At 47.7% G+C, this 17,636-nt stretch overlaps 1 protein-coding gene across 3 annotated transcripts in view; it reads left to right on the forward strand.

The window, feature by feature from the left end:
* The window catches only part of RAB23 (RAB23, member RAS oncogene family), a 116,201-nt gene that overhangs the window by 49,188 nt on the left and 49,377 nt on the right, over positions 1-17,636 (forward strand). The gene's annotated exons all lie outside the window — the stretch shown is intronic.

Raw genomic sequence — 17,636 nt, forward strand, 5'->3', positions numbered from 1 at the left:
TCTGCTGTGTCTGACCTGTGTTTTATTTGATTTTATTATTTTAATCTTTCTTATCTCATTACTTATTTATATTATTGCTTTTATATATGTGTTATGAATGTTTGTATTGTAAGTCGCCTAGAGTTCAAATAAATACATAAATCCACTGGCCAGGGTGGAGGGACAGAGAAAGGAGTACAAGCACCGGGATAAGAGGGTTGGAGAGAGGAGGAGCACAGTCACCCTCAGAACCCTGAAATGTGCAGCACATTTTGTTTCCTTACTTGGTGCATTTTTCTTTAGTGTCTCTTCTTTCTTTTTTTCTCTTTCCTTGTATCACATTGTCACAGTTCCTTACCCCTTACTTTCTCTTCTTTTCCCCTGGTTTAACCTCTTTGCTTTTGTAGGCAAAAGAGGGGATGTTCAAGCTTGAAGACTCTAGACAGGGCATTGGAAGACAATATTTAAATTAAAATTATTTTTTTTTAATTAAACTCTAATGCTAGATAGTACAGTATGCATGCTTCATACATATTTGTGATCTGAGTATGTGACATGGCCCCTCATAATAAGACTGCAGAGAGACCTTAGCCTAAGAAGATAAGAACATGCCAAACTGGGTCAGACCAAGGGTCCATCAAGCCCAGCATCCTGTTTCCAACAGTGGCCAATCCAGGCCATAAGAACCTGGCAAGTTCCCAAAAACTAAGTCTATCCCACGTTACTGTTGCTAGTAATAACAGTGGCTATTTTCTAAGTCATCTTAATTAATAGCAGGTAATGGACTTCTCCAAGAACTTATCCAAAACTTTTTTAAACCTAGCTACACTAACTGCACTAACCACATCCCCTGGCAACAAATTACAGAGTTTAATTGTGCGTTGAGTGAAAAGAACTTTCTCCGATTAGTTTTAAATGTGCCACATGCTAACTTCATGGAATGCCCCCTAGTCCTTCTATTATCCAAAAGAGTAAATAACCGATTCACATTTGCCCGTTCTAGACCTCTCATGATTTTAAACACCTCTATCATATCCCCCTTTAGCTGTCTCTTCTCCAAGCTGAACAGTCCTAACCTCTGTAGCCTTTCCTCATAGGGGAGCTGTTCCATTCCCTTTATCATTTTGGTCGCCCTTCTCTGTACCTTCTCCATCACAACTATATCTTTTTTGAGATGTGGCAACAGAATTGTACGAAGTATTCAAGGTGCTGTCTCACCATGGAACAATACAGAGGCATCATGATATTTTCCGTTTTATTCACCATTCCCTTTCTAATAATTCCCAACATTCTGTTTGCTTTTTTGACTGCCGCAGCAAACTGAACCGATGATTTCAATGTATTATCCACTATGACGCCTAGATCTCTTTCTTGGGTGGTAGCTCCTAATATGGAACCTAACATTGTGTAACCTATAGTACAGGTTATTTTTCCCTGTATGCATCACCTTGCACTTATCGACATTAAATTTCATCTGCCATTTGGATGCCCAATTTTCCAGTCTCATAAGGTCTTCCTGCAATTTATCACAATCTGCTTGTGATTTAACTACGCTGAATAATTTTGTATCATCTGCAAATTTGATTACCTCACTCATCGTATTCCTTTCCAGATCATTTATAAATATATTGAAAAGCACCCAATACAGATCCCTGAGGCACTCCACTGCCCCGTCGACTGAGAAAATTGTCCATTTAATCCTACTCTCTGTTTCCTGTCTTTTAGCTGGTTTGTAATCCATGAAAGGACATCACCACCTATCCCATGACTTTTTACTTTGTCATGATGAACTTTGTCAAATATCTTCTGAAAATCCAAATACACTACATCTACCGGTTTACCTTTATCTACATCTTTATTAACTCCTTCAAAAAAGTGAAGCAGATTTATTTATTTATTTAGGTTTTTTATATACCGGCATTCAAGACAGCAGTCACATCATGCTGGTTCACATAAAACGGAAGTGCATAATAAACTTTAAACTAGAACTATGGTGTGGAAAAAAGTAGTTACATGTAACAAGGGTGGATAGAACTGGGCAAAGAGGGAAAAGAAAGGACAGGTTAATAATGGCTAACGATAGTTACAGATAGTTAACATTGAACTAGCTGATGTTTATGTATTGATGTTGAGATGTTAAATTAATTGGAGTCCGGAAATGCTTGTTTGAACAGCCAAGTCTTGAGTCTTTTCTTGAAAATTGAGAGGCAGGGTTCCAGTCTAAGGTCGGGGGGGGGATGGAGTTCCAAAGAGGCTGTAGAGAAGGCTCGATCTCTTAACGTGATGTGTCTGGTGGTTTTGGAAGGAGGTACCTGTAATGATCCTTTGTATGCATCTCTTGTCGGTCTTGAAGAATTATGTAATTGGAGGAGGGATATGTAGGTCAATTGGAGCCAGTTGATGGATGATTTTGTATATGGTGAAAATGGACTTGTAGATTATTCTGAAGTGGATTGGCAACCAATGGAGGCTTTTTAGGATTGGAGTGATGTGGTCTCTTCTCCTGGTGTTTGTCAGTATTCGAGCAGCCACATTTTGTACCATCTGAAGTGGTTTGGTGTAGGAGGAGGGGAGACCTAGTAAGATGGAGTTACAATAATCCAGCTTTGAGAAAATGATTGCTTGTAGAATCGTTCTGAAGTCTTGAGCGTGGAAAAGAGGTCTTATTCTTTTCAGCACTTGGAGTTTGTAAAAGCAGTCTTTGGTGGTTTTGTTGATTTGTGAGGCAAGACTTGCCTTGGGGAAAGCCATACTGACTTTGTTCCATTAAACCTTGTCTTTCTATATGTTCTGTGATTTTCATACTTAGAACACTTTCCACTATTTTTCCTGGCACTGCAGTCAGGCTCACTGGTCTGTAGTTTCCAAAATCACCACTGGAGCCCTTTTTAAATATTGGGATTACATTAGCTACCCTCCAGTCTTCAGGTACAATGGATGATTTTAATGATAGCGTACAAATTTTAACTAATAGATCTGTAATTTCATTTTTTGGTTCCTTAGGAACCCTGGGGTGTATACCATCCGGTCCAAGTGATTTACTACTCTTCAGTTTGTCAGTCAGGCCTACCAGATCATCTAGGTTCACCGTGATTTGGTTCAGTCCATCTGAATCATTACCTATGAAAACCTTCTACGGAACGGGTATCTCCCCAACATCCTCTTCGGTAAACATCGAAGCAAAGAAATTGTTTAATCTTTCCACGATGACCTTATCTTCTCTAAGTGCCCCTTTAATCCTTTGATCATCTAACAGTCCAACTGACTCCCTCAGAGGCTTTCTGCTTCGGATATATTTTTTAAAGTTTTTACTGTGAGTTTTTGCATCTACGACCAAATTCTTTTCAAATTCTCTCTTAGCCTGTCTTATCAATGTCTTACATTTAACTTGCCAGCGCTTATGCTTTATCCTATTTTTTTCTGTTGGATCCTTTTTCCAATTTTTGAATGAAGATCTTTTGGCTAAAATAGCCTCGTTCACCTCACCTTTTAACCATGCCGGTAATCGATTTGTCTTCCTTCCACCTTTTTAATGTGAGGAATACATCTGGACTCTGCTTTTAGGATGGTATTTTTTTTAACAATGTCCACGCCTCTTGCACCCTTTTTACCTCTGTAGCTGCTCCTTTCAGTTTTTTTTCTAACTATTTTTCTCATTTTATCAGTTTCCCTTTTGAAAGTCTTAACACCTGATCCGTGGATTTTCTTACTTGGAGAACTGAATTAGCTCAGTATCAGATGCCTTTATATGTTGACCCAGATTTCCACAAGAGGGATAGTCAAAAAAAATCCCTCATAGTCTTTAAAACATTTTACATCCAGAACTCCAGAGAGAGTGCTGACATTGATTCTTTATTTGTTGTTGGTAATTTTGGACTTGCTAGAAAGAAGTGCTTAAATATTAACATAAAATAAAAAATAATTCTCACAGGACAAGCAGGATGGTAGTCCTCACATATGGGTGACATTACAGGATGGAGCCCAATCACGGAAAACTTTGACTGGCCCCGACTGGGCATGCCCAGCATGGCACTAACCCTGCAGCCAGCAGGGATCCCCCTTCAGTCTTCTTTTTTCCGCACAGCAGTAGCCTCGCGGTAAAGGAGCTCTGCAGACATTCCTGACAGGAATTTTCCTCACAGAATTAGTAAAAGTTAATTTGCCCCACAGGGGTCCCTCCTTTAACTTTTTTCAAGCCACTGTACTCCGGTAAGTTTTTACCCGTTTTCCATCGATTGCCGTCGAGTTTGGCCCTCGCGGCTGCGGCTCAATTTTTTTCTATGGCCATGGCATCGGGGTTCCGTCGGTGCCCGGACTGTACTCGCACCATGTCTATTACAGACCCTCATAAAGTCTGTGTAATGTGTCTTGGACAAGAGCACGATTTCCTAACCTGCCCCAAATGTGCCTTAATGACACCAAAAGGTCGCAAGGCCAGAATGGAGAAGACGGAACTTCTCATCCATGCTCAAAACCTGACTCTGTCCATTGCATCGACGTCGTCTGATCCGGCACCGTCAACTTCGCGCCAGTATTGACCACCGGCCGGTGACGTCCGGCATCGACGACATCTTGGCCTTTGACACCTTCTACTCCCCCTCAGGACCGAGGGGATCGCAGAGAGAAACATCACCATCGACATCATAAGCCTCGGACCATCGAGGGAGCAAAGTCATCGACCTTGCCATCGTCCGAGCCGCCATCAAAAAAACCCCGTCCAGAAAAGGCACAGTCCTTTTTGGCGACCGGGTCACTGAGGCAACCCTCACCCAACAGGGGATCAGGAGCCACGACTCCGCCTTTAACGGTGGCCCCTCCAGCTATGCCTCTGCCTCCTTCTTCTGTTCCGGAGCCGGGGCTGCTTGCTCCAGGTCTCCGAGAAGAACTGGACCGGATGGTTCAGGAGGCCATCGACAAGGTGATGCAACGACTCCAGGTTCCTCTGGCACAGACACCGGTACCGATTGTGGAATAGAGCACCGACCCGATTCCAGCAGCATTGGCACCGCTGCTATCCAGGATGGAAGCGCTCATTGCTGTTTTCCTCCGATGGACTCCGGGTCACCGATGGCTCTGGTGCCCTCTCCAATTACTCTGTCATCGGGAGGAGAAACACCGTTCCGCATCCCTCCATCCGGAGTCCTGCCTCAGCCATCGATGCCGATACGTCCCTCGCCACCGATCCAACCGTCGGTGCCACCGAGCCATCCATCGATGCCTTCATCAGTGCCTCCGATAATTCCTCCGATCCTTTGGAGCCTAGACCAGGACCTTCAGGTATCCCACCACCCCATCCCCCTCTAGTTCCTAGAGGGACAGGTGCTGATCCTTATGATACCTGGACTGATGATTCCTCGCCAGACACCGATGATTTACCTTCACCATCTTCACCCACTGAAAGAAGGAAGCGTTCTCCTCCAGAGGACCTCTCCTTTATAAATTTTGTGAAGGAAATGTCTGAATTGGTTCCCTTCCAGTTGCAGACTGAACAGGATGACAGACATCAAATGATGGAGTTGCTCCAATTCCTGGATGCTCCCAAGGAAATAACCTCCATCCTTATCCACCAGGTTCTTCTGGATCTCCTTAAGAAGAACTTGGAACATCCTGGCTCCATTGCTCCAGTGCACAGAAAGGCTGACACTACCTATTTGGTGCAGTCAGCTCCAGGCTTTCAAAAAACTCAATTGGATCACCAATCTGTAGTTGTTGAATCTGCACAAAAAAGAGCAAAGAGATCAAAGCCTCATACCTCTTTTCCCCCGGGCAAAGAATAGAAGTTTTTAGATGCCATTGGCCGCTGGGTATTCCAAGGCTCAATGCTCATCTCCCGGATTGCCGCCTATCAGCTCTATAGGACCCAATATAATAGGGTCATTTTTAAGCAGATACAAGATTTCTCAGATATCCTGCCTCAACAATTCCAAGATCAGCTTCAAACCCTAGTAAACAAGGATTTTGAGGTAGGCAAGCATGAGATCAGATCATCCTATGATATCTTTGAGACTGCCACTACAGTATCTGCAGCCGCTGTTTCGGCAAGAAGATGGACCTGGCTCAAGTCTTCCGACCTTCGCCCTGAAGTACAAGATAGGCTATCCGACCTGCCCTGTGGAGGGGACAACCTGTTTGGCGAACAGATTCAGCGAACGGTGGCAGAACTTAAGGACCATCATGAGACCCTAAGACAGCTCTCTGATGCCTTCTGACTATTCTTCTAAACAGCCCTTCAGAAGGAACTCTAAAAAGTCATTCTTCCGCCCAAAGAAGTCCTACCCGCCACCAACCAGATTCTGTGCCACGAGACCTTTTCAAAAAGCACAGCCTCGTCAAACACGTAAACAAAAGCCACAAGCAACTCCTCAACCAGGGCCTGCTTCAGGTTTTTGACTTCCACCTAGAGAGCAGCAGCCAGATTCCACTGCCTCACATACCAGTGGGAGGTCAATTGTGCCACTTCCACAACATATGACACTCAGTCACCTCAGACCAATGGGTATTGGCAATAATTGCTCAGGGTTACCATCTGAACTTTCTCTCCGTGCCACCGGACTCCCACCTCTACCGGTGGAGAACATCCAGTCACTCAATCCTTCTGGATCAAGAGGTCTCCCTCCTCCAGTCCAAGGCAATAGAACCTGTATCCTACTCTCAGCACGGCCTAGGGTTCTAGTCCCGGTACTTCCTAATCCCCAAAAAATCGGGAGGCGTTCATCCTATCCTGGACCTATGGGCCTTCAACAAGTACCTCCAGCGAGAGAAGTTCAAGATGGTAACTTTAAGCTCGCTTCTTCCTCTCTCTTACAAAGAGGAGACTGGCTCTGCTGTCTGGACCTCCAGGACGCATACACTCATATTGCGATAACTCCATCTCATCGCAAATACCTGAGGTTTCTAGTAGGCCCCAAGCACTATCAATACAGAATGCTTCCATTCGGCCTAGCATCTGCGCCATGAGTCTTCACAAAATGCCTCATAGTAGTTGCAGCTTTCCTCAGGACCCAAGGTGTTCACATCTAACCCTATCTAGACAACTGGTTAATCAGGGCTCCCACTCAGCAAGCTGCTCTGTCGTCCCTCAATCTAACCTTACACACTCTAATTTCATTAGGATTTCTCGTCAACTACGACAAATCCTACTTAGTCCCATCTCAAACCTTGTCGTTCATTGGGGCAGACTTGGACACCTTGCAGACAAAGGCTTTTCTGCCTCGCAGCGAGCGCTCACTCTCATGTCTTTTGCACACCATCTGCAGTCTCAGTAATCTGTGACTGCTCGTCACTTTCTCATCCTTCTGGGACACATGGCGTCCTCAGTGCAGGTCACACCAATGGCACGATTGGCCATGAGAGTCATGCAGTAGACTCTACTGTCGCAATGGACTCGAAGCGTTCAGCCCCTGTCTACCATGGTCCATGTAACCATCTCACTCCGTCAGTCTCTTGTCTGGTGGAGGCATCACATCAATCTCCTCCAAGGCTTGCCCTTTCAGGCTCCAGACCCTCAAATAACTCTCACCACCGATGCTTCCAACCTCGGCTGGGGAGCCCATGTGGCCAATCTGCAGACTCATGGCTCTTGGTCTCTAGAAGAAGCCAAACACCAAATACATTTCCTGGAGCTTCGAGCAATAAGATATGCTCTCAGGGCTTTTCAGGATCGCCTCTCAAATCAAATTATCCTGATTTAGGTGGACAACCAAGTGGCCATATGGTACATCAACAAACAGGGAGGCACGGGCTCCTTCCTTCTGTGTCAGGAAGCTGCACAGATATGGGTGGACGCTCGCTCCCATTCGATTTTCCTCAGGGCCACCTGGTTGCCGGGAGTGGACAATGTGTTGGCAGACAAGCTGAGTCGCATCTTTCAGCCGCACGAGTGGTCTCTCAACCCCTCAGTGGCAAACTCCATCTTCCAAAAATGGGGATATCCTCAGATAGACCTCTTTGTGTCTCCTCAAAACCGCAAAGTAGAGAACTTCTGCTCCCTCATTCGCAGCAAACACTCTCAGCCCAGAGACGCATTCTCCCTCTCATGGGCAACTGGTCTGCTCTATGCATTCCCTCCACTTCCTCTTCTCTCAAAGACTCTCATGAAGTTGCGTCAGGACAAGGGAACCATGATCCTCATAGCACCTCACTGGCCATGCCAAGCGTGGTTTCCAATACTGCAGGATCTCTCCATTCGCAGGCGCATTCCCTTAGGGACGGACCCGCTTCTGATCACTCAAAACGACGGGTGCCTCCGCCATCCCGATCTTCACGCCTTGTCCCTGATGGCATGGATGTTGAAAGGTTAATCCTTCAGCCACTTAACCTTTCTGAACCAGTTTCCCGTGTCTTGATTGCTTCACGGAAGCCTTCCATGAGAAAAGCTTACTCTTACAAATGGAAAAGGTTCACGTCATGGTGCTCTTCTTTTCCTTTTGGCAATCACTTCAGCTCGCAGAGTTAGTGAATTACAGGCCCTAGTTACCTATCCGCCTTACACTAAACTTCTGCAGGACTGGGCAGTACTCCGCATTCACCCTAAATTCTTACCTAAGGTAGTTTCGGATTTTCACCTCAATCAATCCATCATACTACCTACCTTTTTTCCCAGGCCCCATTCCAATCCAGGAGAGCAGGCTCTGCATACCCTTGACTGTAAATGGGCTCTAGCATTTTATCTAGACTGTACAGTTGCCCATAGGAAGAGCACTCAATTGTTCGTCTCTTTCCACCCTAACAAATTAGGGCAACCTGTGGGTAAGCAGACTCTCTCCTCCTGGTTGGCGGACTGCATATCCTTTTGCTATCAGCAAGCGGGCATTCCATTTCAAGACCGTGTTAAAGCACATTCTGTGAGGGCCATGGCGACTTCAGTAGCACACCTGTGATCGGTGCCGCTTCCTGACATTTGCAGGGCTGCCACCTGGAGTTCTCTCCATACCTTTGCAGCCCTCTATTGCTTGGACAAAGCCGGAAGACAAGATTCCATCTTCGGCCAGTCTGTCCTTCATAACCTGTTTACAACGTGACGTACTAACACCCTTCCACCTGCCCGGTGGGGTTCAGGATGCCCTCTACCAAATTCCACCCCAGTTGTTGTGCCTGTTGCATGCATTTGGGTACATTTGGTGCATGTTCGGACATCCTCAGCTCGGTACTCACCCATATGTGAGGACTACCATCCTGCTTGTCCTGTGAGAAAGCAAATGTTGCTTACCTGTAACAGGTGTTCTCACAGGACAGCAGGATGTTAGTGCTCACGAAACCCGCCCGCCGCCCCGTGGTGTTGGGTTCGTAACGTTTTATTATTTTATTTTTCGGCACTGCTTCTAGCTTTTAAATAAGACTGACGGGGGATCCCTGCTGGCTGCAGGGTTAGTACCATGCTGGGCATGCCCAGTAGGGGCCATTCAAAGTTCTGGAAACTTTGACAGAAGTTTTCCATGATTGGGCTCCATCCTGTGATGTCACCCATATGTGAGGGCTAACATCCTGCTGTCCTGTGAGAACACCTGTTACAGGTAAGTAACATTTGCTTTCTTGAAGGATTAAACTATTACTGGCTGTTTATGTAAGACAGTAATATAGTAATGACAGCAGAAAAGGATCAAATGGTCTATCCAGTCTGCCCAGCAAGCTTCTTATGGTAGTATTTGCCGCACCGTGCAGGTTTACCCCCTTGTTTTTCTTAAGGGTAGCAACTACCGCTTCGTGCCGTTATCCCCAAGCCTTATGATAACCCATAAAAAATGTAATGCTAGCAACATTTTACTGGGTGATGAGTCTTCTTGAAAATTCAGACAGTGCTGCTTAACATGCTTTAGTTATGGACTTGGCCGTAGAAGCAGTCCTGTGCTTTTTCCCTTTTGTCTGCATATTAGTACCCCAGACCGTAAAAGTCAGGGCCCATGTTGTCTGTCTGTCTGAATCCAATTCCTCTCCCCCTCCACCTCCTGCCATTAAAGTAGAGAATGATGTTACAGTTGCATCAAAAGCATCAAGACTTATTGGTTAAAGGTAGTAATTCCATGCCTTCTGTTAAGGGTAGTAACTGCTTCTCTATGCAGGTTACCCTCATGCTTATGAGTTCCCCAGACCATAAAATTTGGGGCCCTCCTTTGTTGTTGCCCGTTTCTCCTTTTCCCCCTGCCATTGAAGCACAGAGCAATGTTGTAGTTGTATCAAAAGCATTAAAGCTTCCTGAACATACCCAGATCAGTCCAGAAAAGTGGGTTGTGTATCCCTACCAGCAGGTAGTCAGAGAGCAATTAGAACTCTAGGCACTGCTACATAACGAAAGTGCCACCTGCAGTCACTCAGTATTTCTCTGACTCCAGCGGGTGGTACAGATGCACATCTGCAGTCTTTAGTTATATTTTTTATTTAGTTAGAATTTAATTTTTTGGTTTACGGTCACTTCCTGAGGTGTTAGGTTCCTTCGTGGGCCATCCCTCAGTAGAAGCGGGTGTCCGAGGAATTGGATATTCCTGTCAGGGTTTTGCCCGCCACAGTTCGGTGTCTGACGACCAGGGGCTCCTGGCTCCTCACCACCATCTCTGCTACAGCTCCTCCCTTGTCTCCTGCAACAGCTTTTCTCTGTGTCTTGGTAAAGTTTATTTAAAAAAAAAAAAAAAAAGAGCTGTTTTTCACTGCGGCTGACTGACAGTCTTCAGTGCTGAGGTAAGGAGAGATGCAGGAGAGACCGGGTCTTTTAAGGCCAGCCGAGGAAGCTGTCAGCAGTGTTCCCCTCAGCTCCCGGGGCTCCAGGTTGTTTTCTGAGGGCAAGGGTGAGTTTTTTCTCCGTTTGCCTCGTTTACTCGCCGCTTCCCTGGGGGCTTTGCAATTTCACTATAGACAGGCTCCTTTCCTGCGGCATGGCTGCGCACAGTTTTTTCTCCTCAGTCGGTAGTCTCTTAGCCCGCTTGTTTGTTTTTCTGGTCCTGCCTGACTGAAATTTTTTTTCCGCGTCGTGGCTCTGAGCGTTTCTGTTTTTATTCGCACCCTTTTCTATTTCACTTCAGACTATCGCCGCGCTGCTGCGGATGGCACTGAAAACAGAATTGCAGGCCTCACGTGTGGGTCATGCGGCCAGGTGTTAGATGCGGCGTCCTTATGCGCAGCATGTTCCCTGGGGTTAGAGGGCTCTTCAGGGCTTCTTGCCTCCTCCCTTGGGGAGGGAATGTATGTCTCCCCTTCGGCTTCACGGGAAGAGGATTCTCCGCCTGTTCTAGCTCCGGTGAGGGAAAACCTCACTGGAGGAACTGATATCATCACCCCAGCCGATTCTCCAGTGGGGGAGGGGGACCAGGAGGGGTTTTCTCCAGAATTTGTTCTCCTTATGCACCAGGCTTTCCTGGGAAGGAAACGTTCGGTGGTAAAGCGGCCCGGTCTCCTGGGGGCAGGTTGGGACCCACCTAAGAAAAGAGGTCTGGGTACGGACCCTCGTCAGCGCCTCCCTGATCAGGCTCACCCCATAGGGGATTCTCCCCAGGGTACGCGGGATCTGATACTGGGATCTGGGGCGACGCCGGCTTCTGGGGTAGTAGGGGCGGCAGACCCGGACCGTGGCCGGATCCAGCTGATGTGGATACTGATGATTCAGATGAGCCCGATGACCCGCCTGTGGAGGGGGATGACCCCAGCGTAGTGCGTTTGTTCAAGTGGGATGAGTTAAGACCCCCTTATTCCCCAGGTCCTTGAAGTTCTGGGACTTAAGATTTCTCAAGAAGAGTTTGACAACAAGGGTGTCAGTTCAGTCCTCGACGGCATTAGGGGTCCCACAACATCTTTTCCTCTGCCTAAGAAGGTTCGCAAACTAGTGACCTGGGAGTGGGAGACTCCGGATTCCGGCTTGAAGGTGGGCAGAGCTATGGCGAAACTGTACCTGTTATAGTCTGATATTTTGGATTTACTGAAGATTCCAAAGGTGGACGCCGTGGCCTCGGCAGTCACAAAAAAGACCACTTTCCCGGTTGCTGGGGCGGCTGCCCTTAAGGATATGCAGGACCACAAGCTGGAGATCCAGTTGAAGCGAGCATTCGAGGTTGCCGTGCTAAGCCTTCGGGAGGCTATTTGCGCTAGCCTCATGCAGAGGGCCTGTCTGTGTTGGGTCCAGGAGTTGTCTGCTGGAGCCGGTATGGGCAACAGTGGAGCACTGCAGTCCACCCGCCTAGAAGCAGGCATCGCTTATGTTGCAGATGCTTTGTATGATCTGTTAAGGACCTTGGCGATAGGTATGGTGTTCTTAGTGTCAGCGCGGCGTCTCCTCTGGCTGCGAAATTGGGCAGCGGATTTGTCCTCCAAGTCCCAGCTTTGTAATCTACCCTTTAAGGGCAAAGCTTCGTTTTGGGGAGGATCTGGATCAGCTGGTAAAGCTGCTTGCTGAATCCAAGGGCAATCGGTTGCCGGAAGATAAAAGACCTTCTAAGAAAGTCTTCCCTCCTTGAGCTAGGTTTAGGGACTCTCGCCGCTTCAGAGCGGGTATATATTCCACACCTCCTGCTTCTAAACCTGCTTCGAGGCGCCAGCAGTCCTTTCAAGGGGGTTGCCGGCCCGGAAGAGATTTGGGACATCTTGGTGCAGGAAGTAATAAAAACCCCCAATGAAGCCACGAGCACCCATTCTGATGTCGAAGCTGTCGGAGGCAGATTATCCAACTTTTACACAGAATGGGCAAGAATTACATCAGACCGCTGGGTCTTAGAAGTGATCAAAGACGGGTATGCACTGGAGTTCTCGCGCCCGGTCCAGGAGGTTTTTGTGGAGTACCGAGTGGCCTCAAGGGTCAAGCAAGAGGCGGTCCGGTGACTCTACAATGAATTCTCAAACTCAAAGCTATTGTCCCAGTTCCGGAGGCTCAGCAGGGACGAGGTTGGTACTCCTTGTACTTTGTGGTCCCCAAGAAAGAGGGCATGTTTCGGCCCATCCTCTATCTGCAGAATGTGAACCATTGCCTTCGGATTCCTCACTTTCGTATAGAAACCCTGAGGACAGTGATGGCCGAGGTTCGAAAAGGGGAATTTCTTGCCTCTCTGGACCTCATGGAGGCGTATTTACACATTCCGATCTGGCTGAATCACCAGAGGTTTCTGCAGTTCAAGGTCTTGGGATGACACTTCCAATGTCGAGCCCTCCCATTTGGTCTCGCATCAGCTCCTCGCACATTCACCAAGGTGATGGTGGTGGTGGCGGCCTTCCTTCATCAGGAGGGAATCTTGGTCCACCCGTACCCGGATGACTGGTTGTTCTGGGTCACGGGGGGTTGCGGGGAGAAGAAAAGGCCTGCCGCAGATGCCACTGCTTCTTCTACCACCGCTGCCGTTCTGATAGCCCGGTGGCAACGGCAGCAAGGAAGGAAGAGCAGCTGGAGAGACCAGGAGCACGCAACACACCTGCCGGTGCTTGGCGACACACTGGTGTGTCACGACACACCGGTTGAGAAACGCTGCTCTAGACAGAAGAATTTGGGGGGGGGGGGGAGCAAAAATGACATTTCTTCATCACACCCACCTCTATAGCATGGATCCTGCTTTAAAATTGGTTATAAAAAAAGGTATTAATAAAGTCCAAAGGGTCTTCTGCGTAATTTAAAAAAGCTGGCCAGTTTCACACTATAAAAATATTTGATAGCCTCATTCAACTAATTCCGTATGGCTATGAGAGTGAAATCTGGACTATATAGGAAGGGACAGAATGTCAATATAAATCCTGCACCTCCAGTTCTGTAACTCTGTGCATCCACTGAAATTTCCCCAAACAATGGAGCTTGGATGTTTCCCTTACAGCTCATCATACTAAAAGATATTTTCAAATTCTGGTGTCACCTCACAGTAACAGCAGCACAAACACCTTCCACTGCCAGACACATTGTGAACTAACACAAAACCCCGCAAAAAAGACACTCAACATCTATACTGCAATCCCATCGTAACATAACAGTAATAACACCAAGGACTCAAACAACAATAACCCTACCTGTGAATAAGCAAGGGTAAATATTAAATGGGTCCTAGGATAACAATGCACCACCTACTGAGGAAACAAAACAAACCCGATTGCTATAGATCCTTATACAGACACTACATGCTAGCAGAATCTCTCATCATGGTCACACACACAGAGCAGAGACAGACCCTCACTAAATACAGAATACAAAATAAAGGAGCACAAATTAGAAAAAACTGAAATGGAAACCCCAAGAAGCCAGTCTCTGTGTATTAACAATGGAAAAACAGAACCACCATTCCTCATAAAACAATAAAATCAAGAAACATAAAGCATTAGTTATATAAAAGAATATTTTAAAACTACTGATAAATAGAATTTCTATTAATTAAAATCATATACATTTTTTACAGTTTCCCAGACACCAATAAAATATTTCAAAACAGCACATATATCAAATAACACACAATAATTAAAACTAATAAGGATTTTAAAAAGCTCCTGTTGTCCATACATGGGAGCTCTTGATTTCCAGTCACCCTGATATTGTCGAGGATTAGGAGGTTATTCTCTCTCTCACACATACTCACATGTCCATTCTCTCTCATACATACACATTCATGCTCTTATACCCACCATAACCTCTCGCTCTCTCAGACACTGACACACTCTCAGGCTGTAAGACACTCTCTACCCCTCCACACACACACACCCCCACACACTCTTACTCCCCTGGATTTTCTCATACACACTCATGCTCTCACTGGCTCCCTCACATAAACACAAACACACACACAGGCAATCTCCCAATCATTCTCACACTGAACCCCAGGCAGGCTCCCATTCATTTTCACACCACTCCCTCCCCAACCCCCAGGCATGCACACATTCATTCTCACACACACAGACCCCCAGGCAGGCACCAATTTTTCTCACAGGACAAGCAGGATGGTTGTCCTCACAAATGGGTGACATCGAGGATGGAGCCCACCACGGAAAACTTCTGTCAAAGTTTAAACAGAACTTTGACTGGCCCCTACTGGGCATGCCCAGCAAGGCACTGACCCTGCAGCCAGCAGGGGTCTCCCTTCAGTCTTCTTTTTTCCGCGCAGCAGTTGCCACGCGGTGAAAGGAGCTCTCTAACCACGTTCCTGACAGGAATTTGGAAATTAATTTCCTAAGAAAATTTGCCCCTCAGGGGTCTCCCTTCGACAAATTTTTAGTCATCTTACGGAACCCGGTAAGTTTTTTGCCTTTTTCCATCGACTACCGTCGAATTTGGCCCTTGAGGCCTGTTGGCACTTACCGATCCCCAGCCTAAATTTTGGCTTCAGGCCATGGCAACGGGGCTCCGCCGTTGTCCGGATTGTACCCGGACTATGTCCATCACAGACCCCCACAGGGTTTGTGTGATGTGTTTGGGTAGTGAGCATGATGTCCTGACTTGCACCACATGTGCCTTAATGACACCCAAGGGTCGCAAAGCCAGGATGGAGAAGATGGGGCTCCTCTTCCATGCACCCACCCCAACGCCATCGATAGCATCGACGTCATCGGAACCGGCACCGTCGAAGTTGTACCATCATCGTCAACCCTCCGGTGACCGTCCGCCATCGATCGCTTCTCGGCCGTCGACTCCCGTCCCTTCCCCGGATGGGCGAGGGGATCGGAAGGAAAAGCACCGCTATCGACGGCACAAATCTCGGCCTGTCGAGGATCCACAGCCATCGACCTCTGCTCAAGCCGAGCCACCGACAAAGAAGCCGCGAACAGACCGGACACCCTCCACGTCTCGTTCGCAGGCATCGAGGAAACCCTCACCCTCCCGGGGTGCGGGGGCCGTGATCCCACCGGTTACGGTGGTCCCTCCGGCCCTGCCTCAGCCTCCCTCTCCCGTCGAGCCGGGTATGGTTACCCCTGGTCTCCGGGCAGAACTGGACCGGCTGGTCCAGGAGGCCATCGAGAAAGCGATGAAGAAATTGCAACCTCCATCGGCACCGTCTCCGGCACCGGTTCCAGTGCCGCCCCCGGCACCGACACCGGCACCGGCTTCGCCACCGAGGAGGGAACCGACCACCGAGCCGTTGATACAAGCGCTAGCACCGCTACTGAGCCGCATGGAGGCGCTCATGACGGCCCTTCCATCGGTGATTCCAGTGCCTTCGACAACACCACCGTCTCCGACTGGATTTTCATCGGCAGGAGAAACACCGTTCCGGATTCCTCCTTCCGGGGTGGTTCCATCGGTGCCTTCTGGTATATCTCCACCGATATATCCTTTGGTTCCATCCATTCCACGCCAGGCACCGATTCCATCGACAGCACCGAAGCCATCGATGCCATTTCTGGTTCCACCTACGGCACCGATTCCACCTCGGTTTCCATCGATGCCTTTAGAGCCTCAGCCAGGTCCATCAGGGTTACAAACCCCACTTGATCCCTACGATACCTGGGGTGATGATGATGATACATCTTCTGACACGGATTTGCCTTCGCCTCCATCTCCTACAGAGAGTAGAAAAAGATCTCCTCCTGAGGATCTCTCTTTCATTAATTTTGTGAAAGAGATGTCAGAAGTTGTACCTTTTCAACTACAATCTGAAGCTGATGACAGACACCAGATGATGGAACTCCTTCAATTTCTGGATGCTCCAAAAATCATCGCTTCCATCCCTATACACCAGGTGTTTTTGGATCTGCTCAAGAAAAACTGGGAATCTCCTTCATCAGTGTCCCCAGTTAACAAAAAAGCTGACTCCACCTACCTTGTCCAGTCAGCACCAGGTTTCCAAAAACCTCAACTGGATCATCGCTCTGTTGTGGTTGAGTCCGCGCAGAAGAAGGCCAAGCGTCTTAAGCCACACTCTTCTACCCCGCCTACCAGGGACAACAAGTTCCTAGATAGTGTTGGACGGAAAGTCTATCATGGAGCTATGTTGATTTCACGCATAGCTTCATATCAACTTTATATGACTCAGTACAACAGAGCCATCCTTAAGCAGATGCAAGACTATGCTGACACGTTACCAGACCAATACCAACCGCAGCTTCAAGCCCTTCTTCACAAGGGATTTGAGGCAGGGAAGCACGAGATTAGGACTGCCTACGACATATTCGATGCTTCCACAAAAGTTTCAGCCACAGCCATCTCAGCCAGACGTTGGGCTTGGTTAAAATCATCCAACCTTCGCCCAGAGGTTCAGGATCGTCTTGCTGATTTACCCTGCTTAGGCGATAATTTGTTTGGAGAGCAAATTCAGCAGATTGTGGCGGAGTTGAAAGACCACCATGAGACGTTGAAACAACTCTCATCTGTCCCACCTGAGCTGACCTCCAAGCAACCGCAAAAGAAAGACTCTAAGAAGTCATTCTTTCGACCACGCCGTTATTATCCTCCATCGGCCAGGCCTCGTCCAGCTCGATCCTCTACTAGGCCTCAGCCGCGTCAGCCTAGGAAACAAAGGCCTACTGTAGCCCCCTCCTCCTGGGCCTGCGGCTGGACTTTGACTCCCCTGTAGGGAACACATGCCAAACCCCTCTTCCGGACATCCCTGTAGGAGGTCGACTGTACCATTTTTTACAACCTTGGTTGCAGATCACCTCAGATCAGTGGGTGCTAACAATTATCGCACAGGGTTACCACCTCAACTTCATATCTCTTCCGGCAGACTCCCCGCCTCTTCAAGCGTGGAGTCTATCCACCCATTTGGCTCAATTACAAC

The sequence above is a fragment of the Rhinatrema bivittatum genome, chromosome 3 (genome assembly GCF_901001135.1).
Source record: "Rhinatrema bivittatum chromosome 3, aRhiBiv1.1, whole genome shotgun sequence".
Taxonomy (NCBI): domain Eukaryota; kingdom Metazoa; phylum Chordata; class Amphibia; order Gymnophiona; family Rhinatrematidae; genus Rhinatrema; species Rhinatrema bivittatum.